This window comes from Phyllostomus hastatus, unplaced genomic scaffold (genome assembly GCF_019186645.2).
Source record: "Phyllostomus hastatus isolate PE091 unplaced genomic scaffold, TTU_PhHast_1.1 phas_contig_38, whole genome shotgun sequence".
In the NCBI taxonomy this organism is placed as follows: domain Eukaryota; kingdom Metazoa; phylum Chordata; class Mammalia; order Chiroptera; family Phyllostomidae; genus Phyllostomus; species Phyllostomus hastatus.
Genome location: NW_025333869.1, coordinates 20,448,226 through 20,457,361, shown reverse-complemented (window position 1 = coordinate 20,457,361; position 9,136 = coordinate 20,448,226). Strand labels below are relative to the sequence as shown.

General features: G+C 40.0%; 1 pseudogene; it reads left to right on the top strand.

Annotated features, from left to right (window-relative positions):
• Positions 1 to 4,941: 4,941 nt before the first annotated feature.
• LOC123821058 lies at positions 4,942 to 6,200 on the top strand (annotated as a pseudogene).
• The last annotated feature ends 2,936 nt before the right edge of the window (positions 6,201 to 9,136 follow it).

The following is a 9,136-nucleotide window of genomic DNA, read 5'->3' as shown; positions in this document are numbered from 1 at the left end:
TTTTTGTTGAAATGCCTCTAGTTCTGTGTTTTCTCATTGGTAATTTTACAACAGTTGTCGGTTTATCGTGATGCCCTTCAATGGCTACCTATTGTGTATATAATGAGGTTATCCTATATCCCTGTTCCCTCTCCCTTTCATTCCATATTTAATTGCTTTATTTCAGCTTTGTCAAAATATGTAGTATTTGCACATTACTCTTTACCTCAACTCAACCTTTATATTAATCTTAATCTACTATAATATGTTTATATGTAGTATTTGTGAATATGTGTATTTATTTAATAAAGTGTTCATTATCAGTTCTTTTTTTTATAAGTTTTCCCAACTGGTATGCCTCAATAATTTTTAAAACATGCAATACCTGACTAGTTAGGGGCACTCACCTCTTTTCCCTTAGAGTGTGAAATAAAAAAATGATGACCACCAAGAGAACAATAGCTGTCTGCTGTGACTTAATCAAAATTATACTTATTTTTTAGTCAGATCAGCAAAAACTATAATATATTTTTTGGCATGCCACAGAATTTACTAATTTATGTGTGCTGTGAGATTAGTTTATGTGTGTCTGGTATAGAATTCTAAGTATTGGTATGTTTCAAATACTTTATATAAATGTTGACACTTCATAGATAGCTTAAAAAATCTTCATTCAGGCTTAATTTTACTCAGTTTTCTTTTTGGAACCACTGCTCTATTTTTGCCTTGCTTTTTATGCTGTGTTTGAGAAGTATGATGCCAGTCTAATATTTTACTATTATAAGTTGTTTTACCTTTTTGCCATGAGGCCTTGAGATTTTTTCTTATCTTAGAAACCTAATAGTTTTACTGGGATATATTTTGGAGTGATTTAGTCAGATTCATTTTCCCAAGTACCAAAGGTAAACTTTAAAAGTATAAATACCAATTTTTTTCTGAATGTTTTCTTGGATTATTATTTCAGATATTATTTATGTTATATTGTTTTCTTTTTGTCTTTCAGATCCCAATTATACATACATTATTCCATCATTTCCTGTCTTTTATTTTCATCACTTTCTTCTGGCCTTTTATTTCTTTCTTTATGTCACTTTTACTTCCTTAACTAGTTTCCTGAATCTTCTCAATGCCTAATAAATTTTACAAAGATTCCTTTGGCTATCTTGTAATTTAGTGTTCATTTCTGAGATCTTTTTTTTTTCTTCCATTTCTTTTCTAAATGTAATCAATTTTTTTCTTCCTGTTTTTGTCTGTTTCTGTTCTTAATTATTCAGTTTCTGAGTCAGTGTGCTTATTTTCATTCCAAATGCTTATTTAATGTTGTTTAAATGATATGGAGCACTGGTCAAACTTATTGTGTTTTATTGGTTGTTCTTTTGGGGAGGCAGTTTCCTCAGCTGAGGTAATAAATTCCTGATTCATATATTTTTTGTGCTAACTTCTCATAGACTTGTTGTCTTTATTCTTCAGTTTATTGTCTAGTTTGGGGATAGATTATAACATTCTTAGTTCAATGTCATTCTCTTAGTGCGGTAAAAGCTCGGTTTATTTTGTGAATGGCTATTTATGAAGGAGGTTTGTGTGTGTTGTGGTAATTTTGAGGTTTATTTTTTCTCTTCTGTCTTCAGGATTGCAAATTTTTACCACCTAATCACCAAAAATAACCTTTGCCTTTCTTTTTACTTTTTTGTCCTCCAAAAGATATGCCTTTCATAATCTGTCTCTATGAATTACACATGTTTTAAACTCCTCCCCTCTAGTTAGTGCTCTCATTTAGCAGGAAATGTTTTAACATTTTCATGCTTAGGGTGGTTTCTCATTGTCGTGGTTCTTTCAGAGCAATTTTAGACCAGGTTCTGGATTATCTCTTCTCTCCTCTCTTGGTATTTTTAGATCACCCCTGCTGACCTGGAAGGCTCGAGGTGGGAGTGTGAAACACTGCTCACTGGTATTTCTTGTTTTCCCTTTTTTACAATTGAAACTGCTTTGAAGGTTGAGTATTCTCTCTGTTCTATTTATGCAGAGGGTATGGTTTGGGGGAGGGAAGAGAGAGAGAGAAGAAGAAAAAAGAGAAAGAAGGAGGAGGCACAGGAGGAGAAGGGAAGAGTGGAAAAGATATATGCAGATTTATGGGGAAACAGTGGTCTAGGAGCAGTCATTGTGTTTGGCTCCCTGGAAACCTTACATATATTTTTAATAATTCAATTGTACTGGTTTTTCTGTAGGAAGAAGAAAAGTTGTTTTGTCAGAATAAGGATTTCTTTTATTCTAGCCTTGGCTTGCCCTTGGCTGATTGTATTTTGGCTATTTCCTAATGATTCTTTTCATCAGGTATCTAGAAAAATCGTAAAAAGTACATCTTCATTATGTGGAGACATTGTCTTAAATGTGAATGCCAATTAGCCTCTTAAAATTACTTCAAGGCATGTGTATATAAATTTATGTGTTGCGCGTCGGTCACCAGCCAGCAGTGACCACGAAACGCTGCGGATGGCTCGACGAAAACACGCGAGAAAAAACACATGCACAGAGACAAACTAGTTTCTGTGGGGAAGTAGGGACGAAATGGCCACCCCCCCTAGTGGGGAGCTCGCGGATTTACAGTCCATACCTGCTTTTATTGGGCTCATTCTGCATAATAATTCAGGTAAAGTACAGTACTCATTAGGGGGAAGTAAGGAACTATAGAAAACAAAGAACTCTGCCAGTCTATAGCAGAAGCAGCATTCCTGCCAGGGAGATAAGCTTTTGTCTCCTTGCTGGCTTACGGTTCCAAGGGCGTTCCCTTAGCCTTAGCCTAGGCGGGAGTTTCAGCTTCTGATACCAGTCAGGGCAGTTCCCAACATTTATGTATGTGTATATGTACAGGTTATATGCACATGTTTCATATATGTGTGTACATGTATATATATATATACCATATTGCTTCTCCCTACCTCAGCTATTCATTCCCAGTGTCACACTTTTTAACTTTTAAATGTCAGGTCTTTAATAGTCCTTAGCTTTCATCAGACCTCATCAAAACTTCAGTCTCCAATTCATGAGTACCTCTCTCATAATCCTTTTTCTCTCTGTTTCCAATTTCTCCTTATGCAGGTAAGAGTTCATCATATATTACTATAATTCAGTCTTGCCATCTCAAAAGCTTACAGGGTCAGGCAGGAAACATAAACAAGACAAACAGGCAAGACAAAACACAACAAGAACCTGTGGGGAAGTGATGAACGAGACTGTGCTCCATCTAGAGGCATTCAAATAGTTAGTTCTAATACAACCTGTGAGCCAAACAAAATCTGTCTCCAGGCTAAATTTGTTCATTTACCTCACATCTTACTTCCATTTATTGCTCTCCTCTAAAACCTCAACTTCTGTTGAACTCACTCTCTGCTTCCCCCTTGTCTGCATCCAAGTTATTGCATATTGCAGAAGAGAAAAATCATACCATCAAGCTGACCATCTTGACTTTCAATTCACTATCACATCCAGACGCAGGTTCTCTGCACTGAACAGCCATCTTTCTAGCACTTCCTAGAAAGCTTTCTATTCCTCTATCAGATATAACAAATCCATATCTCTTCTCTACGTACCTTTTGTGTATGTATGTCTGATAAAGGGTATTTTTTTTTAGTTGAATTTATTGGGGTGACATTGGTTAATCAGATTATATAGATTTCAGGTATACAATTCTACAATACATCATCTGTATATTGTATTGTGTGTTCACCACCCAAGTGAAGTCTCCTCCCATCACCATTTATCCCCCTTTCACCCTTTTCTTCCTCCCCTGTTAGGTCTTCCCTGTTCTCCCTGTTTCAACTATTGCAGAAGAGGGTGAACTACCTCCCCTGTTAGCTGCCATATGTTAGACACTCAATAAACACTTGTTAAATGAAGGGATTAATCAAGACAAGTTTCTTGAAATTCCAAGAAATCCAGGATAAAATGTTGTTGCAAGGAAGATCTAAAACAGGGTTGGCCAACTTTTTTCTGTAAAAAGCCAGATAAATATTTCAGCTTTGTAGGCCATATAGTCTCTGCCACAACTATTCAGTGCTGTTGGTATGGCATGAAAGCAGCAGCCATGGGTAATACACAATGAATGGCAGTGTCTCCTACTTGGACCATAGTCATAATTTGCAAATCCCTGGTCTAGATGAACAGTCTTGGCACAAACCAGAATCCTGGGCTCACACTGCTACTTGTGGAAGCTCAAGAGTTTATACATGCATGTGTATTTTCACATCTGTACTATAACAAAAGGCCACATATCAGCATGGTTAAAAGTACGGACTCTAGAGCCAGATATTTCTGTTCAAGTCTGGGTCTTCTATGTATGTGCTGTGTGACCACGAGCAAGTCATGGCCCTCTCTGCACTTCTGTTTCCTCATCATTAGAATAGGGATAATGACAGTGTCTATCTGGTAGGGGTAAATGAGGATTAAATGAGGCAATCTTTATGAAACACTTAGAACAAATCTTGGCACTTAACTGCTGGGTATATGTGTTGAGTAAATGTGGAGCAGGTTCTTCTAAGCACTTTGCATAGACGGCCTCATTTCCTTCTCACAGAAGACCAATGAGGTAGGTATTTATTATAATGTATAATAAATGAGGTATTCTATTTTAAAGACATGAAAACTGAGAATTCAGAGATACTAGGCAAGATATCATGCTCACATAGTTAACAAGTGATGGTATTAAGGCCAGAAAAATACATTTAGAGATTACAAACTTCAGAAAAGACAGTGAATATAACCAATATATTCAATAGATTGGCTTCTGCACTGGTTTTAAAATATGGCTGCAAATACTCTGAAGCACCTCTCATCAAGAGGAATTCTCTTCTGAATCTAGGTGGATTTCAGACTACTTCAACCAAGAGAATGTGGTGATGTGACACTATGTGGCCTTTTCCTGTGGGAGCCACATGGTTGAGAGGAGTGTGGCCTTCTCTCCACACCATGGTGTGTGCTCATCCACTGATATCAGTGTGCTCCAGAAAGGGGGACTCATCTGGCAAAAATGTCACTTTGCCTACTGTGTTCAAGGCTCCCATATGACCAGATATTGTGGACTTTGTTCATACCAACTTGGACAAAAACAATAGACAACCCTATGTTGTCAGGGACTTGCCAGGCATCTAACCAGTGCTTAGTCTTGGTGTGCTGGCAGAGCTGTGGCTCAAGTTCCCAGAATTCGAGGTAGTGAGACTCATTGGTCTGGCCAGGGTGCTTTTGGAAATATGTGTTGAGGGGACCTTATATTTGCACCAACAAAAACCTGGTATCATTGGCACCACACAGTGAACGCAACACAAAAGCAATATGCCATCTGCTCTTCCCTGTCTGCCTCAGCCTTGCCAGCACTGATCATGTGTAAAGGTCATTGTGCTGAGGAAGTTCCTGAATGTCCTTTGGTGTTTGAAGATAAATTTGAAGGCTACAAGAAAACCAAGGTGCTGTTTTGCTCTCAAGAAACTTAAGGCTTGGAATGATATCAAAAAGGGTCATGCCTCTTGCCTCTCAGTGAATGTGAGCTACAGAGCAAAATGAGAAACCATCATTATGGCCAGTGCAGGGGACCTTGCATCATCTATAATGAGGACAACGGTATCATCAAAGCCTTCAGAGACACCCCTGGAATTACCTGTTCATTGTAACCAAACTGAACATTCTGAAATGTGCTCCTGGTGGGCATTTGAGCCATTTCTGCATTTGGACTAAAAGAGCTTTCCACAAGGTAGATGATCTGTATGGCACCCGACATAAAGCTACCTCCCTCAAGCATAACTATAATCTTCCCATGTATGTCATGCTCAACACAGACCTTAGCAGAATATCAAAAAGCCTGGAGATCCAAAAAGCCCTCCAACAACCATGCAAGGAGATTAATCACAGAGTCCTGAAGAAGAATTTACTGAAAAACCTGAGAATCATGTTGAAGCTAAACCCATATGTAACAGCCATGCACCAGAATACCATTCTTCTCCAGGCTGAGAATCACAGACACCCAGTGAGTAGAGCAGCAGCAGCACTAGAAGCCAAATCAGGTGAGAAAAGGGTCCCAGGCAATAAGCCTGTGGTACGGAAGAAGACTGTTAGCATTAGGAAGTGGAAGAAGGCTTTGATACCAGAAAAGGCTGCAGCTACCAAGAAAACAGCAGCTGAGAAGAAGCCCAGAAAAGAAGCTCACCACAGAAGAAAAGACACCCATGGCATAAATTTAAATTTATTTATTCCACAAAAGTCAAATCACTGTGTACAGCTAAATTGGAATAAAAACCTAATTAAAGGCAGTGAAAAACATGGCAAAGAAAAGTGACAGTATGTGCTTACAAAGGGCCACTCGGCATGTGCCTTGTTCACTGGAACACAATCTCTTAAAAGAACTCTGAGCAGCCATGTAAAAAACTCTAGTTACCCTGAGGCTGCCATGTTGTAAGGAAGCCCAAGCCATGTGGAGAGGCCAAGTTAGGTGCTTACGCCAACAGTCTCTTCTGAGTACAGCTTTGAAGTTATCTTCGCCCACAAGCCAGACATATGAGTGAAAGTCCTCAAACAATTCCAGGGCTCAGCCATGGAGTACCCCACAGCCATTTAATTCTTCCCAGCTGAGGCCCCAGAAATCATGGAGCAGACAAGCCATCCGCTCTATGATCTGAATTCTTAAACCACAGAATCCACAAACATAATAAAATAGTTGGTGTTCTATGGGACTAAATTTTGAGATATCTTTTATACAGAGATCTGTTTGTACAGAGATACAAACAGCTTCTTCCCAGGTTTCCTAAACTAGAATTATAGTTTACTTGTCAATGCTGGCCTTCCTTTATCTCTCTGTGGCCTTGCTTTGCTCTCACCCTGAAAGTCCTTTGAGTCATCCAGCTTTAGGAGGAGCTGGGATTTGAACCCAGAAGTTTTCCTTTAGAGCATGGCTACTGGCCCCCACACTCTACTGGGTGATCATAAGCAAGTCATTTCATTTCTTTGGGTCAGTTTTGTCTTCTAAAACACTGAGAAGAGCCTGCTTTGCATGATTGCCATGAGAATCAAACAATACCATGGGTGTAAAACTGCTTTAAAGGAATTTAGACTCCAGACCTTTGGCAAGACACCTGGAGCAGAGGGCAGTTTTAATCTTCCTGGAGTTCCAGTCCTGCAAAGGAGCATTTGCCCAAACAAATCAATAATGTTGATGCCACAGCTATCAGAAGAGCAGGCACACTTTTCACCATACACTGGGGGCTTCTAAAACATCTCTGTGTGTGCAAGTGTATGTAATTTAATAGTGGGACAGCCTGGTGATTTTGAAACAACTCAAGTGTCTGACATGAGAGCGAATGACAGTTCTTGGAACGAGGACCATGAATTGCAACTACATTGCAAATCACTCAGTCGTGCTGTCAGGGGAATCATAGTCACCATATATATTTTCTTAAAAGTAGTTTCCCAGAAAACCTTTCATAAAATTCATGACTGTCACTGACCTCTGCTACGTGCTTTCCTTTGCAGCTTCCCCTGCCCCCTCAAATATAACCCAGGCTTATAATGCACTTGCAGCAAGCACTGTTGATTGGATGCTGAATGGCCATTCCCAGCCCCCTTTTCCCTTTCTTCCTCCTTCTGTAGAGTTCAGAACAGGAATACTTGCCATCCCAGCTTCCATGCTGGTAGAGGTAACCAGAGTCCACTAGGAATTGGCAGAAGTCTTCTGGGAGAGGTAATTTATAAAATATTTCTCTTTCTTGATATAAGGACACATAATGATGGCATAGCCCTTCCCACTTACTCTTTCTACTGCCTTGAGTACATAATGGATGGAACTACAGCATTAAGCTTGTGACAATGAGGGACACATCAGAGTTGTATATGCTCTGACATCTTTGAATCAACCACCCCTCTCTGTGAGAAATATGTTCAGATTTGTGTAAGCCACTCGAGGTATATTTTCTTTCACTTGCAGATGCAGAAAATTCTGATATAAAACCTGTGCCACAGATGATTGAACCATTGTCCTAAGTGAGCAGGTAACTTACTTCCCTGACCCTTATAAGGATGGTAGATACACAAATCCTCAAGTGCGAAGTCACTTAGAAACCACACATTTCTCTCCATCTACTGACCCATGGCTTCACAGACACTCCCTCCACATCTCTTGTAGCTTTGCCATGTTGGGGGCTCAGGTGTAATGCTCTTCTGCCTAGATCACTGCCACAGCCTTCCTGATTGTTTTCTGCTCCCCATGTGGCGCCCTTTCACTCTCCACACTGAAACCACAGGAGTCTATCCAAAAGCAAATGTCCATTGATATGTTCCTGCTGAAAGCAATGCTCCAGTACTCACCCATGGAAGCCTGAAGTTATTCACTCTGTTGAGGTGGCCTTCCATGATGATTTGGCCCTTGTGTCCCTCTCCAGCTTCTCTCAACCAGTTTCTTTTTTGTACTGCTCCCTCTACATTGTTCCCCGCCCCTCAAGCTCCTAGCTAGTCACACCAAAGAAAAATCTCCTCTTTCACTATCTAATCTGTTCTGGATAACTCCCTCTCACCACAGACTTCTCTGTTGTAGGTGTACACACATACATACACTCAGTCACTCTCCACTCTAGATTTCTGGTTCATGTCATATTTCCTCACAGCACTCGACTCCAGTACTTGGAGAAGCAAACACAATACAGACATGTATCTTTTTTACTAGATGGTAAGACCCCTCAGGGCAGGACCTAAGTATGTCTTGTTCAGTGTTGTAATGTCAGTGTCTAGAGAAGCGCCTGGCATGCAGGCCTAGAAGGAAAGAAGGAAGATTGAAGGATATTTTGATCACCTTCTATTCACTATGTTATGGGAGGGATCCTCCACCTTAAATAGTAGATAGCTAAACACAAATAGAAGACACCAGACAGATAAAATAGACAACAGTTTATTAGCCATAAATACTCACAACCCAGAGGAGGAGGATACCTCAGGCCCCACAGGGCAACACAGAAATTGCATGTGGGAATAAACCAGCAAGGGCTGTGGGAATCACACTTTGGTGGTGACAGAGGGTAAGGAGACCATGAGATCACAGGGGAGGATGTAATTGACTTTCTAAAATAATTTCACAATCCAACAGGGAGGTGAAACTCATTAGGTTGAAGACCAGGCAGGGTTCAGC